The following is a 16,660-nucleotide window of genomic DNA, read 5'->3' as shown; positions in this document are numbered from 1 at the left end:
TGGACCCTAATATGTATTAGTATAAATTTGGGTGGTCCATTTTTGTTTCCTTTTATGGATAAAAAATGTTAAAAATTCAAATTTCGGAGGTTAATAATATAGGTTCTTAATATATACCATTATAAATTTCGTTTCCTTTCATGGGTAAAAAATTGTCAAAAATGTAAATTTTGGAAGTGTGATGTGTATTGAAATTGGCTTATTCTAGGTCGCCACATTGTCTAGTAGCTGTAAAATTTGGAATTACCTAACTACTTCGAAGATTAATGGAAAGTAAAATCCCTTGTATTTAACGCAATCTGACACTGTAATAAAAATAAGATAATACCAGATTCTTCCAAATCCCTGCTGATCAATCCTATGGCCATTAAATACGAACTATTTCTTATATACAAACTGTAGAATTAATTTCAACTTGTAATGAATTTGCTTTTCAACTTTTATTTCGTAATTTTCATAGGAATAAAAACAGGGATTATGTTTCAAAAAATAGCTCTACATTTGCTCATGGATGTCCTCTTTGATCAACATAATATGCTGTTTGATACATTCAGTTTCCTGTTATTAATATTAAACATTCAGCATGCATGTGCCCACAAATACAAATTTACAGATCTCAATTTCCAAACAAGAGAATAAAAACATGCTGTGAATATTCTATCAATTCATACAACATTACACAAATGCGTTACTAATTGTATTACTGGTATTCTAGTAGGTATTTTCTACACATTCATTATTAGTACAATTGTCAAAGAAATACTACACAAATCTTCAGACCCTTGTACATGCATTACTGAAGAAATATACTAAGATAAGACCTGGAAGATAATCTAATATAAAATGTAATTGGAATTTCTTTATTTTACTGTACTATATAGAACAAACATGAACGATCACATTGTAATTTAGAAGTTAATTAGATCAAATATGCAATCCATTTACAAGACTTAATTAAAGAAAAATTCGAATAGATTTAGTATAGAGCAGGTTCAACCCAGAAAATAATTTTGATAATACATGATATTCTACAATGGCCAAGACGTGTTTATTTACGTGAATTAATTTTTATACGTTAGTCAACATTTCTGAAAATTTTGATTTTGTTGTAGCTAAGACATTTGTGTAGCAAATCTAGGTATCAGCCGTCCCCTATCGAGGGAGGTGAGCTGAAGTTTCTTAGGCACTGATCATATTGAAGGCCATGTCACTTGTAAAATATGTTATTCCACTGAAAACGAATTAAAATTTTACTTGAATGAGCTAACAATATGGCTAAATCTAGTTTACTTTATTCACAGAGAAAATACAAGTCAGCTTAAATCGTGACCCAACTTCCCTTTCATCAGTCCACAGCCAATATATTTGTGTGTAATTTACTATTTTCAGACGAATTTTCACTTAAATACGATCCAGTTCAAACTTAAATCACAATCTTTTAAGCAATTATTCCTTCTGAAGACAGTCTAAAACAAGAAAAATTATGTACTTTGATGCTAACTAAATCATATAGGTCCGACCTTTTTAAAACTTTTCTTTTGTACAAACTGTCGAGCCCAACTAATCTCACTATTGCTTCACTATATATCGGAGTTTCGGATTTACCCAACGGTATCCATGGAAACATGTATATTAAACTTATGATTTTGTAATCATGGTAGAGTCTAGGTAATTAGTTTAAATAATCATTGGCTTCTATTGATTGAAATATAAGTTAGAAATAGACTGAATTATCTGACTTTAGAAATATTTCTATAAATTTTAAAATTTACATGGACAACTAACTTTGCCTCTTCATATTCATACGCTCAGACATGCACTACTTGATGACGTATGACATAAACTACTCATATAGCATCATTGCGAAATATTTTAAACTAACAACATATAACACACCAATAAATAACAATACATAACAAAACAAGAAATAAATTACAAAATAACGAAAAAATATTGTGGTGAATAAATTCAAAATTTTGTTCGCCCCACAGTTAAAAATTTGTAGTCATTTAATATTTCTTTATTTTGTGCACTCTTATCAATACATTTTTCTTTTATCACTCTTTGTCTGGTGACAGTATAAGGTAATTACGCATTCAAACATCGTGTCCATCTCGACGCCTCACAGATAATAACAGATATCTGATGAAGTGTTTAGCGAAAGTATTTACAGTATTTGGCGTGGTATGTTTTCACTATTTTCTGGTAAATAATTAATATTTCATACCATTCTAACTATATATCAGAGGTGTTCACATGAAACCCGTTCGACATCCCTGGTAAGAACAGTTGATGACAGGACTGTATCGCTGCAGTGTAGTAGCATGTATACTTGTGGCATCAGTGTAATAATCACTGTACAACGTTTAACGTCATGCCATTTACCATCCTAAATCCGTTCAAGTCGGATCAGCGAGTTATCCAGTTTCTGAGTGCAGAGGGATGTCAACCTGCTGAGGTGTTCCGTCGGATGAAGGGGATGCGTATGTACCGTCGTGGATTGAGAACGAATGGTTTCCACAAGTAGAATACCACGGGATCTTCCTTGTCCCGGCTGGGTGCACGCTACTGCCAGAGATCACAATCGTACTGAGGTGGATGAGAGTGTTTGCAACAATAGACAAGTAAATACCCGAGTGATAACCAAGAAACTGATTATGAGCTATGGAACAGTATAAACAATAGTTAAGAATCTGGGATACCACGAAGTGTGTGGACAGCGGATGCTACGCTTCTTACAGAGAAACAAGAGCACGAGCGTACGACTACGGAGATGCGTCTCTCAAACATTTGATGCGTTACTGCAGAGGGGAATAACTTTCTTTTGTGGATTGTGGCAGTGGATGAATTGTGCTGCCACCGCTTTGAATCAAGTTCTAAATCCGTCAATATGCAACGGAAGCACATGTCTTCGCTATGCCATAAGAAATTTAAATCTCAGGCGTCAGTTAGCAAAGTCATGGTCTCTGCGTTTTTTGACTGCAGAGGACTATTACTGCTCGATTTCAAGCTACCAGGAGAATCAATTAATGCCACACGCTACTGTGCTAAGTTGACCTGCCTTCGGGAGGCAATCAAACGCAAACGATCTATAATGTTACCGTCGAGTGCTATCGTGTTACACAAGAATGTCGATCCTCATGTTACCGGACATATGCAGGACTTGTTCCATCGGTTCAAATGGAAGATGATGAATCACCCTCCGTACAGTCCGGGCCTATCACTGCGATTTTCGCGTGTTCGGTCCCATAAAAATGAAATGAAATATTGGAATTTTATGTCCCACGGTTATGCCGGATAGGTTAAAGGAGACGATATTGATGAGAATGAAATGGTGGAATGAAGAAAGTGAGAGAACCCAGGCACACGGTGTTTGTCCACCACAAAACTCACTTAACACAAGCTGGGATCTCTACCACTGAGCCACCGTTGCCCATCAGTCAACTGAAGAAGGCACTAAAGGGTCGTTGATTTGCGGCTCAGGATGCAGTCAATGAGTGACTGATTTCTATCTAAACAAAGTTCGTCAGCTAGTGGTACATGTGCCTGAACGCCTATTGGCAATTCTGAACTACAAATACCGTGACACAAGTCACCATATATGCATGTTTCTCCTGCACACGTTCTGTAACATCTACTGATAGTGAACATATAAGCTTCGAATGAGTTTCATTTGATCCCCCCCACAGCAGAAAATGGATGTATAACTACTACTCAAATGGTATAAACTTTTCGTATTTTAAAGTGTTTCATAGCGCTGAAAGTCCAAGTTAAGTCCGGGTAGGAAAATTTTTATCCATGGGCTTTCATGTGGAGAATGGCCTGAAACAAGGAGATGCGTTTTCGCCATTATTACTCAACTTTGTCCTGGAATACACTGTAAGATAGCAACCAGGGTCTAGAGTTGAATGGTATTCATCAGGTTATGGCGTACGCTGATGTAAATTTAATAAGGGATGACAGGAGAATAAAAAGAAATGCCGAGATCTTATTAAACGCTTGCAGGGACATGGGTTTAGAAGTAAATGCAGAGAAAACTAAATACATGGAAATGCGTTGGGACCGTAATACGGCAAATTATGGATGCGTTAAAATATTAAATAATACTTTTGATAAAGTGGATACTTTCAAATATCTAGGATCAATATTAACAGACGAAAATCATATTCACGAAGAAATTAAATGTCGACTAAAAGCAGGGAATTCGTGTTACTATTCGGTTCAAAACCTCTTGTTGTCGCGAATTCTGTCGAGGGATGTGAAGCTTAAAATATATAAAACGATAATCATGACTGTTGTTCTGTATGGTTGCGAAACATGGTCGTTTACTCTGAGAGAACATAGACTGAAAGTATTTGAGAACAAGATCCTGAGGTGAATATTCGGACCCAAGAGGAACGGGAATGGGGAATGGTGGCAATTTCATAACGAGGAACTACATAATTTATACGGTTTAGCAAACATTGTTAGGGTCATCAAGTCTAGGAGGCTCAGGTGGGCAGGTCATGTAGCCAGAATGGATGAAAGTAGGAACTCTTTCAGTCTTGCCTGGAAGACCAATCGGAAAACGACCATTAGGAAGACATAGGCGTAGATGGGAGGACAATATTAAAATGGATCTCGCAGAAATAGGAATACAAAGTAGAAACTGGATACAGTTCGCTAACGATAGAAATCAGTGGAGAGCTTTTGTAAAAGCGGCATTGAACCTCCGGGTTCCATAGGCCATTGAGTGAGTGAAAAAAAAATGAAATTTTTGAGTTTTACGTCCCACGGTTATGCCGGTTAGGCTAAAGGAGACGGTGTTTATGAGAAATGAATGAAATGGTAGAATGAAGAAAGTGGGAGGAAACGGGAGAACCCCGAGAAAACCCACGCACACGGTTTGTCCACCACAAAGTTCACTTGGCAGGAGCAGGGTTTGAACCCGGGACCCCAAGCACCAGAGGTGAACGCTCTACCAGTGAGCCACCGCGACCCATAGAGTGAGTGGGTTAGTTCATAATGCCAGAAGGAATCAATTGTTTATACCAATGTTAAAAATACCCTCAAATCAGTGTGAATCTGCTATAGCAAGTAGGAGTAGAAGGAATCAGTATTTTTGGAATAACAACAGGAATGTAGGTGACAACCAGTTATTTTATTTTCAAGGTACTATAAACCAAAAGGCGGCTCCAGATTCTCCTATACGAGCCGAAATCATTTTTCTTTAATACAAATAAGTTATAAGCCAGGTACATACATTACTTTATTTATATTTTTATAATTATTATTTAATATACATCCTATTGTTTTATTAACCATATTACTTTTCTTTTCAATGTGTGATTGTATATAAAACTTTTCGGATCAAATTAAATCCTTCATCAGGGTACTTGGCGCAGAGGTTAAAAGGTTTTGCATATAACAAATTACTCACCTACACATGTTCATATGTCAATTGTTACATCCAATATTTCGAATGCTTTACTCGTGCATCGCTTATCAGGAACAAACACAGGCTAAAGTAATTTATTACATTGAGCTCTCCCATGTTTAGTTGTATCAAGACAGTGGAAATACTGACAAATTACATTAATACTTGGTGGTAAATTACAACCCCAAACAAATTTATTATCCTCATATTCAGTTCGTCTATTAACAAATTTCTTCAATATTTAGTTGCGAGTGTCTAAATAGTGATATTTCCTAGTTGCGATTACGTCACATACCTACATAGCAGGAGAGTAGTAGATATACAGTTGAGTTAAATAGCTTTTGCTAATATATTTATTGAAGTTAAATTTATCGAATTTCTATACACTGAATAATTTTCTGAGGTTTTCAGTAAGTATTTTTACAGCAGTTTGGTCATTTTAATTTGTCAACGACTAAATTTGTCAAAATCAAGCGAAATGTATTTTCTCTCTTTAATCCCACATATTTAAGTAGCACTGCCCTATTTACGTACCTGTAGCCCCTTCTGCCGAGCAAGAGGAAATAATTTTAGTGTAGGAAGACGAACTAGTTCTATTATAATTCGACAGTGAATACCTAAGTTCCAATATACCTAGTCTTACAATAAATACTGTCCCAAATTTTAATGGTGGCTGTACTTCCGCCCGTACAAACGAGCTGCCTCAAGATCGGTATATGGAAGGGTGAGTCATTGCTGGATAAGCTGAAGAAGTGTAAAGGCATCAGTTGTAAGTGTTCAAGATGGAATGGGGCGAGTATGAAAATCGTGTAGCCGCGATAGCGTTGCACAAGGTAGGCAAATCACTAGGGGAGATTCTCAAAACCCTCCAGAAGCTGCAAATTAGTATTTAAAAAATTCGTTTCCCGCACTATCCAGCGCTTTGTTGAGACTGCAACTATGAAAAATCGCCCGCAACAAGGAAGACCACGCACAGTACGAAATCTGGAACTTGTGAAAGCAGTGGCAGCGCGTGTCTAACGAAATTCAATTAGGAAAGAGTCAGATATGGCTCGTGAGCTCATGATATCAAGAATGTCCTTATATCGCAAATTAAACAGTAATCTGGGACTGCATGCTTACGAACAACGCAAAGAATATCTCCTGACAAATGAACTGAAGCACCAAAGACTCCTAAAAGCAAAGCGCTTACTTAAGTGTTGCGCAGCAAATGGCAGCGTCGAATCCTTTTTCACTGATGAAAAAATTTTCAGTGTTTAGGAGACTTTCAATGCCCAAAATGACAGGATATATGCTACATCCTCTAGAGAAACTACAAGGCTTCAATGATCCAGAGGGGCCAGCATCCTGCCTCAGTCACAATATGGTGGGGTGTGAGCTACAAGGGCACAACGAAGCTCCATTTCTGTGAAAAGGGAGTCAAAACGTCAGCCAAAATGTACCAGGAGATAGAGCTGAGATGTCAAGAATCCCATCAACACCCTCTTCCATAGGTAGAACTGGAGTTTCCAGCAGGACTTGGCCCCAGCACACAAGGCACGAACAACCCAACAGTGACAGGAGGCAAATGTTCCGGACTTCATTTCCACTTTAGATTGATCTTCTGCAAACCCAGACCTAAACATTTTGGACTACAAATTGTGGTCCAAGTTTCAGGAGATGGCTTACAAGGAAAGACATCCAAATATTGATAGTTTAAGGCGCTCTCTTCGGAAGACAGCTGCAAATTTTCCAGTTGATGTGTTGCTTAATGCAACTGATGGGTAGCCACAAAGACTTAAGAACTGCGTGCATGCTAATGATGGCCATTTTGAACAATTTTGGATCATAATACATCCATGTAACTTAGGCTATTGGGATATTAAAATATTTCCAATCATTTTGTATGAATGTACTCAAATCTTTGGGACAGTATATATGGTAGGACTAGGCATATAGAATTATTATTATGAATTTATTATTATTATCTTAGTATATTCAGCCACTGAAGTAGCAACTGACTAAATAAATAAATAATAAAGTTCAGTGATTACTTAAACAATTAATTACGTAACGAGTAGTTACTTATTTAATTTACATTCGTATGAAAATATAGTTGTTGCAACTTCCCATTAGCAGGCAAGTCCCGACATGTTATGAAACAGTAGACACAATATATAGCGAAAGCACTTTTACTGATTTTCATCTATATTTGATTTAATTGAGAGCTTAGCGTCCCGTTCAGCAGCGAGGCTATATGACGTGAACCTACAGTTTAACGTGTGATCTGAACTACATGAACTCTCGCCGGTAATCAAAGCCGGGTCTCCCACGCCAAAGGTGCATTCGCTAACTCACCATATTTGATATTTATTGTGGATTTTGGAACAAAATACCAAATTCGAACGTATCTCTTGGAGCTTTCGTAACTTTTCATGACAGTTTTAAAATCGCAAGATGAAAGCTAAATCACTTTAGCTTTCCATTTTCTATACTCACAGAAATGTAAACAAAAAAGGCGTAATACTTTGACATACAATTTGCAATATGTTCATAATAGTAAAAATTACAGTGGGATTCAGGTCTTTCGATTACATGATTTAACCTAAATTTGTAAATAAAACAATAAGGTCTTGGAAAATCCAAATTACCTTATTATAGATTTTACATTAACATTGCATCTGATGATGAATGTTGAATACCGTTACATTTGAAATGCAGATTTCATATTATAGATTATCTGAAAGAATAGCAGATTAAAGCAGGACAGTTACTTCTTATAAAATCCTACTTTTAATTTCTTTCTTATTCAGCAATTTCTTTCAGTACATATATAACAGCATATTATTCCCTTGTGATATAAAATAGCTCATTTTGATTTCTGATTAGCAGTAAAATATGGATATTTGCAGTTACAGTGGCCTATGTTATTTTATTTATGTAGAAATATTTAAGCAACGAAAGCAAATAATTTCTATACAGGATGTAATTTAATGTAACAAACGTTGGGAGGTGATTGCTGACACCACGAGAAACAAAAAGAACATATAGCATATTGGCAGAGTTACCAAGAGCCGAAAGCGTGGGAATACTAAGTTCGAAGCAGTAGATATCGACGTACTGAGACACACACGTACGTTCGTCGGGCACATTACAGGAGATGTCCAAGTGTCCGCCATGGACAGCAATGCATGCATGGCAACGCCAGATCATGGATTGGCGAACCCGTTCGAAGATTCCTAGGTCTGGCGAACAGTTGCACAGGTGTTATGGATACGCTGTTCCAAGTCGTTGATATCATTGTCAAGAGTAACATACACTTCACTTTTCATGTCCCCATAGATAAAAATTCAGTGGATTCAGGCCCGGAGACCGGGCAGTACAATGCACTAGACTCTCACGTCCGATTGAACGTCTTGGGAAGTTGTTCAACTACCGTCGGACATTCACACTTAAGTGTGCGGGAGCCCCATCATATGTTGCGGCAAATCACTAGAACTTTTTCCAGTAATTCGGGAAGTATATCCTGCAGGGAAGTCTAATACTGTGCTCTATTCAGTCTTTGGCGTGGCATGTATGGACGATCAAGTTGATCATGGACAATACCACACCATACATTGAGTTCAAATTGATGTTGATGATGAGTGACAACAGTACCATGGGGATGTGCATCTGCCCACGTGTGTGTGTTACGCATGTTGACGATACCATCCCTCCCAAGTGTGGCCTCGTCAGTGAACAGTACTGATGCCTGAAACAGCATGATGGTAGTGGTCTGTAGAATAAACCTCTAGCAGAATTCTTTACGTGGTTGGAAATCCACTTCCGTCAGTCCTTGACTTTCCAGGTGGTATGGGTACAAGGCATATTCATATAACGTACGCTACACAGTCATGTGATGAATATTTCACGATTAAGTTTAGTCATGGCGATTGTCCACAACTCCTATCACACGTTATACCCTAAGATTTGGGACACTAACGATATATCGTGTGCAAAAGGCTCAATGCATTTTAGGTTACCTGATATCAATTCAACATTAAAAATAATTTGACACATGTTTGAGCGTTTTCGAAAATAGAGGGAATTTATATATGTTTTTCTTACACATTGAAATCGACGTTGTCTGTCTCGTTATAACGAGAAACGTTTGAAATTAATTTTTGAATATAGCATCTATCTCGAGCCGGGATTTTATAATGTCACTTTCATAAGTGTGTATCCTAAGGGCAGGAGGAGTGTTTAAAATGTAGACCAAAAATAGACTATCTCACGAGACATTCGGAAGATGAATCTTTGTATAAACATTTTTTTATGAGAAACAAGTGGACATGTGCCCCAGCGTTTTAGAAAATTCCGGTTTTCTTCGGTAGAGGTAAGGGAAATTTCTAGGTTCCTCTCGATATATTTAAATAACATAGCCCTTTTGTCTCATCATCACAGGAAAACAGTTGAACTGTTTGAAATGAATGTTTGAACATAGCACTTGGCCCCAGCCGAGTTTTACAGGGTGTCCGGAATGGGACTGACAGTTTTTAAACGTGTATAGTTTTAATATGGTCAGAGATACAGAAGAAAGAAAAAAAAAACATGCATAAGTTTATTTGGTCTTTCTTACAAGTCATTCTAACTCAGTGTAACTCCACATGAGCTCCATTTGTAACTTTTACAATATCTAGCCTGAACTATACAATATCTATCTCTCTCCACGTATTCTGTAACATCTGAGGCGTTACTGAACCAATCGCATTCCTAATACGGTTTTTCAGTTCATCACGGTTACGCACCTTTTCACCAGAATACACAAGGTCTTTCACATACCCCCACAGGAAGAAGTTCAGGAGGTAACATCAGGAGAGCGTGGAGGCCACCTAATTAGCCCATCACTGCCTATCCAACGGCCGGGAAATTCAGTATCAAGGTACTCCCTCACTTCTAGGCTCCAATGTGGCGGGGTACCATCCAATTGGAATATCACTTGAGGTTGCAGATGTTGTAATTGGGGAACAGCAAAGTATTGAAGCATGTCTATGAACACATTTTCTGTTATGGTTTGTTCTATGAAAAAAGAAGGGGCCTATAACTGCATTATGTGTTAAAGCACACCAAACATTCAATTTGGGACTGTCTCTAGTATGTTCTATATACGCATGTGGATTCTCAGATCCCCATATACTAACATTGTGTATGTTAACACAGCCAGATAAGTGAAAAGTTACCTCATCAGAGAAAATAACGTTCAATAGGAAATTATGGTCATAATCAATCCTGTCCAGAATTTCAGTAGCAAATGCTGCTCTCTGTGGCTTAATTTTTTGCATCAATTACACCTTATACGTGCGTAAACGTAATCGTTTGTGTACTAGGGCTGTTCCTAATTCCGGAATTCCGGAATTTTTCGGAACGGAAATTCCAATTCCGGAATCGGAACACAGTTTCAAGACGTTCCGGAATTTCGGAACGTTCCGGAATTCCGGAATTTCGGAACATTCCGGAATTTCGGAACATTCCGGAATTTCGGAACATTCCGGAATTTCGAAACGTTCCGGAATTTCGGAATTTCGGAACATTCCGGAATTTCGAAACTCCGGAATTTCGGAACATTCCGGAATTTCGAAACCTTCCGGAATTTCGAAACATTCCGGAATTTCGAAACATTCCGGAATTTCGAAACATTCCGGAACTTCTTATTGAAAAAATAATTTTTGCTGTTACCCCGAACTGAGAGGTGTGCGCAAAGCTTAGCTTTGAAACTGGATATTGATTCCGCTGTGCTGAAGGAAAGAGTTTTGGTCCACGGCAACTGGTTTGTTTCATTCTCTAGATCCGTTCACTGTGAACGATTGCGCATAAGATTTGGAACTTTGTCTGGTTATCCATAAAGTCTCAATCATAAGTGATTCAGTGTAAATTCCGTGATTTTGTTGCAGAAGTCGGAACATAGAAATTCGAGCTAGTTCTTCCCTTTAGTTTGGTTTATCTTCCGAGAAACACCTTTTTTATAAACCACTTTGTATATTCTTTTTAAAATGAATACCGACTGTACCTTTTACATTTATACGAGGCAACCCTAACAAGAAATTGAACTGCATATCTTTTGATGTATGGCCATTGTTAAGTATAAGTACCTGAAGGAGGGGCAGAGAATCATTTAAAAGAAAATACGATTTTCAGTAATTAAAGGGATAGGATAGTCTGAAATAAAAATGTACAATTATTATGCTGCTGTCCGTATTATGTAAAAATATGCATTATTGATGTTACATGAACTTTTTGGAAACTAGAATCAGTATTTCATATTTTCAGGTTCAAATCACGCAAAGCTAAAATTATTAATGCATCGCTTGTATATATTTAGTATACTGCATGATGCAAACAGCAAAAAAATTCTTAGAACAAGGGATTACTGTTTAATGTTTTTTGTAACTTCTATAATCATGATGCTACTGCTGTTTTTTTTTTTTTTTTTTTTAATGAAAGCTTTATCAAGCATTATTTGCATAACTTGTCAAAATGTACAATGAGAGTAAATCGAATAGAGGTGCAAACTTTACATAATATCTTATAATTATTCACATGTACGCGCTACTCGTTTCTTGTCCTGCGACACTTATTTGAATAACTAACTAAATAAAGGTGTCTATCAGTTAAATACTAAGCATTGGAACCTACGTATGAAGATTAGTTCTAACTCTACTAATCAAAATTTTATGCAAGGTGATAAATGAATTGTGTGAGTGAAAAACATTTAAAATTGGTTTGTTGAGAAATTGTATTAATCACCAATATATTATCAATGTTGTGAAATTCTGATGTAAAAGCATGTTACTTTCTTTAAACAATTACTTCGATACAAGCCAACAGAATATGTACATTTTCATACAAAGCTGCAATATGAAGGGTAGTTATGCATTCAGATGAAAGGGTCTGCACCAATGACTAACTAACAACAAGAAAGGTAAATGTTCAATTAGTATACCCGAAATTGTGAGTAGCGATGGTAAGAGTTAAAAATGAAAGAAATCATTTCGTAAATGTTAATATTCACATTAAAAGTATTAGCCTAATGTTCATATTTCGCTCTTACGAAATAATGAATTTGCATCAAAAACTATTCGTACTTCGCGTAAATTGATTTTTACAAAAATTGATGTCTTACTTTCCTTGAGTAGAAAAGTTGGCGAAAACTTTCTTTCTCCTGATTTCTCAAATAAATCAGATAAAAAAGATCAATGAGATAAAAGAAGTTTGTTAAGCTAAAAGTCCATAAAGCCCATTTTATGCGATGCAATTTTCTATGCAATCTTGCATGCTAAGAGTCATGCGTTCAAATTATTTCGTGTAATAATAATTAACATTCAACTTTCCATAGTAAATTGCACGTATTTCACCTTGTTCGGAGATAGAACATGTGCAATCTACCATGGAAAGTTGAATTCTAATTTTTATTACAGGAAATAATTTGAATGCGTGTCTTCTAATTTTGCATACATAATGGCCTTGTCTAATATCGTCTAAAGTCTACTTTCCCCTAATTTTTTAAAAAAATCATCTGGGCATTTATATGAAAATTGACATTTAATACATGCCGTTATAATATTTTATCAACATCATTGTTCTCTAACAATATTATTTTCTAGCACAGAAATTTTGCTTTTTCTTTCAATAGTAATTTACATTTACATTTTTGTTGCATTATTTGATGACGTCTCAAGTAGCATCAGTTATACCATTTCAGGGTTTCAGTTGTCAAAATTTTCACAATTATGTATTACTCATGTGTACTCCTTGTACTTTAGATTAAAAGTTCATTAATATAATTCCAAATGACATGACTACAAATGTTTCATGTGCTCTTGTATTGTTTGCTTAATAGTAAAACAAATATTTTGGAATTAAAATGCCAAACATGTAAATTGTTTCCTTGTTGGTACTTCAAAATACAAAATGGCAATGATTGAAAAAAATGTAAAAGATAAAGATAAAATGCTGTACTTTATTCCAATAAGTGTAAATACGAGAATGCATAACTGTTTAAGACATGTTGCTACTATATTCCATAGATACCATAGTGAAAACGAGAAAGTATTTGCGAGTAAATTTGTTTGATTAAAGCCTTGTAATAATGTTTGAGAACCATTGCCTCAGGACTGTTTCAAACTTTTATATTCAAACTTCGAACTAATATTAATATTATGATTCCAGAATCAACAGTGAGCTTCAAAATTTCAGTCTTGAAAACAATTCCGAAATTCATACTTTTGAGCATTCCACAATTCCAAACTTTTGGAATGTTACGGAATTTGCGGAACATTCCGGAACTTCGAAACGTTCCGGAATTTCGGAACATTCCGGAACTTCGAAACGTTCCGGAATTTCGGAACATTCCGGAATTTCGAAACGTTCCGGAATTTCGGAACATTCCGGAATTTTGAAACGTTCCGGAATTTCGAAACGTTCCGGAATTTCGGAACATTCCGGAATTTCGAAACGTTCCGGAATTCCGAAATTCCGGAATTCCGGAACATTCCGGAATTAGATGAATTCCGAATTCCGGAATACGAAATCGAATTCCGAACACCCCTATTGTGTACCACATCGTGCACTGTTAACTTTTGAATTGCCAATTGCCTGCTCGCTGCGCGAATTGACTTCCTCATATTACGTGAGAAACAATGTCTTATTGCTTCCACATTTTCTTCTGACACACGCGATTTACCACCGCTGTGTTGTTTCACTACACTCCCCGTTGATAAAAATTGATCCTTCCACGCCTGGATACTGTTGCGTGATGGAGGATCCTTGTGGTAAAAACATCGAAAGTTTCATTGAACTTGAACATCACTTTTTGTCTCTGCAAACCACCACACGCATTGCGTCTTTTCGACTGCCGAAGCCATTTCTGTTTATCGGCGATACTAGCGCCATCGCTGGTAGTTGTTCAAGTAGGAAAACTTGCTGAACAAAAGTTTTGAAGTTTCCTTCAATATGAATGTTTTTTTTTTCTGCATCTCTGACCATATTAAAACTATAACTTTTAAAAACTGTCAGTCCCATTCCGGACACCCTGCATAATATTTTTAAAAACATATTGATATACGTACCCAAAGGGGGAAGGGGAATTAAAACATGTACCGAAATCTGAGTATCTGACGATCCTCTCACACATTAGAAAGATAGAGCTCTGCATATTAACTTCTCATTGAAAATAAGTTGACACATGGACCAGAAACGGTTGAACCGTTTAAAATGAGTTTTTAAACATAGTACTTGCGTTGACCTGAGTGTTTATCATTACATTTTGATTGAAACGTGTCCCTTAAGTAGAAAGAGCGGTAAATTTTCCTCAAACAATAATGGCTGCACCATTTGGAATGAATTTTTGAAGAGAATTAACACCTGGGTCGAGTTGGAATTTTATTATTTCATTTCGATTCAAATATGCATCTCAATGGGGTCGACAAGAGGTTCAAATACACCTTTCAAATATCTGCCATAAATCTATTATTCCCCTGCTAAGAACGGGCACTTCAGCTGTTGTTACTAGAAAGAGAAATGAAAAATATTAAAAAAGGAAGACACTCTTGATTAGAAACACCTCACTACTAAAGTATCTTACATATTGTGCTAGTATCTTTGCCATACTTCGTGCATATAACGAAATCAAATATTTATATACATATATAGTTCATGCTGATATACAAGTTTATCTTGAATAATTTTATAATTTTAAAGCAAATGTTACTGATATTCATGATAAGAACGTTACGATGGGAGAAGTACAAATATTGTATTCTATTTACAATTAACACACTTCAAAAAGGCTATATACTCGCTGTGTAGTGAATGATTTTTTTTTTTTTTTCAATTTGCAAATGACAACATATTCTATACTGTATATTTTACTTTGGTTGTTTAGTGATTAAAATGTTAAACAAGAAAAATTAACATCTTTCTCTTCCAATCATTGTGAATTGAATTCACATCATGATGATTGCACCTGCTCTTACATGTTCGATGAAAGATATTGTACTGTTACTAATTAAATGTCACGTGTGAGAAACACTTTTGAGGAAACATAACATAAGTATCAGGAAGATCCTGATTTTGCACTTATTCTAACATCACTTAATAAAGAAACCTAAAATCTCCGTAGTTTAACAATTAAGAAAAAGAACATTGTTTAAATTTTATTGCTTCTTTAAATCAAGTACAAATGATTTAAATAAAAAAAAATCAATTTAAATAAAAAAAATTATCAAAATTAACATCATAATCTTTCAACCTTAGATTGTTTTATTGTATTCCAAGCGCAGAAAATTTGACCTACAGTAAACATTTAAGAGTAACAAAATAGGCTCAAACAATTTCTAAAAACTAAAAAGGAGTGCGTTGGGCGTCTATAGGGGTGATGGAAGCCGATTATTATTTTATAAACCTAACTAATATAAATGACAGTGTTCGCGGTGTAGCGGGTCAGGAAAAATTACTTAGTCATGGAATTTAAGAAGATTAATACTAGAATTTTAATGTAAACTCTGAGATATGAATCCATGTACTGCGTTTAGTGCACTATAGTACTCGCGCCGAGTCGTTAAGCTTGACCTAGATCTACCGATTTCACCACCCAATAGAACGCGAGGGTGTGTTCCACTCGTCAACCCCCACCCATCAAATTTTGTCAGTGTCTTCTCTCGCGCTACACGGAAAACATCTCCCGAGAGTACAGTGTTGTCGGATTGGCGTCAAGTTTCGTTTTGTTAATTCTTTTTTGTTGCGTTATATTTTCGTTGTTACTATTTGTGCTATTGTTACCATTTTAGAATAGTTGTTACAGTAGTTATTGTTGTGTAGTGTTATTATTGGCAATTTTTAAATGCCTTGTTTCTATACTCGTTTAATATGTCTTCAAAGTTTGGCAACATTGTTGGTGAATTTCAGCTGTTCGATGTTTCCCCAAGTGTGCGCTCGGGAAGCGGCTCCACGAATTGTACCGAAGTTTTCCGATGTGTTGGAGCTCAAGCAAAATATTTCTATGATTGGTTTAGAGCCCAAGCTTCACGACTCGGCGCGAGTACTATAACACCCTATTTGAATTTTTTCTTATTTATTCCTGGATTTATCAGCAAATGGATTCTTCTATAACAGTATTCGAATTGTTGTCCTTATAGCTCGCCAGAAGGCATATTTGAATCGATGTGTATTCCATCTAGCCATACCATACTGTTACCCTATTTGGTGTAACTATTTATAACATAAATTTTC

At 36.1% G+C, this 16,660-nt stretch overlaps 2 protein-coding genes across 7 annotated transcripts in view; one reads left to right on the top strand and one right to left on the bottom strand.

Annotated features, from left to right (window-relative positions):
* Nucleotides 1-16,660, top strand: part of LOC145693417 (transmembrane protein 138) — a 287,808-nt gene that overhangs the window by 236,323 nt on the left and 34,825 nt on the right. The window lies entirely within an intron of this gene.
* LOC145693457 (uncharacterized) overlaps nt 296-16,660 on the bottom strand; it is a 75,260-nt gene continuing 58,895 nt past the window's right edge. The window contains exon 2 of the transcript XR_014132782.1: nt 296-14,938. The gene's annotated coding sequence lies outside the window, so the exon portion shown is untranslated. The remainder of the gene's footprint in view (nt 14,939-16,660) is intronic.

The sequence above is a fragment of the Thermobia domestica genome, chromosome 1 (assembly GCF_964235325.1).
Source record: "Thermobia domestica chromosome 1, izTheDome1.hap1.1, whole genome shotgun sequence".
NCBI classification, from domain to species: Eukaryota; Metazoa; Arthropoda; class Insecta; order Zygentoma; family Lepismatidae; genus Thermobia; species Thermobia domestica.
The sequence above is the reverse complement of the archived record's forward strand: the minus strand, read 5'-3'. Positions and strand labels throughout refer to the sequence as shown.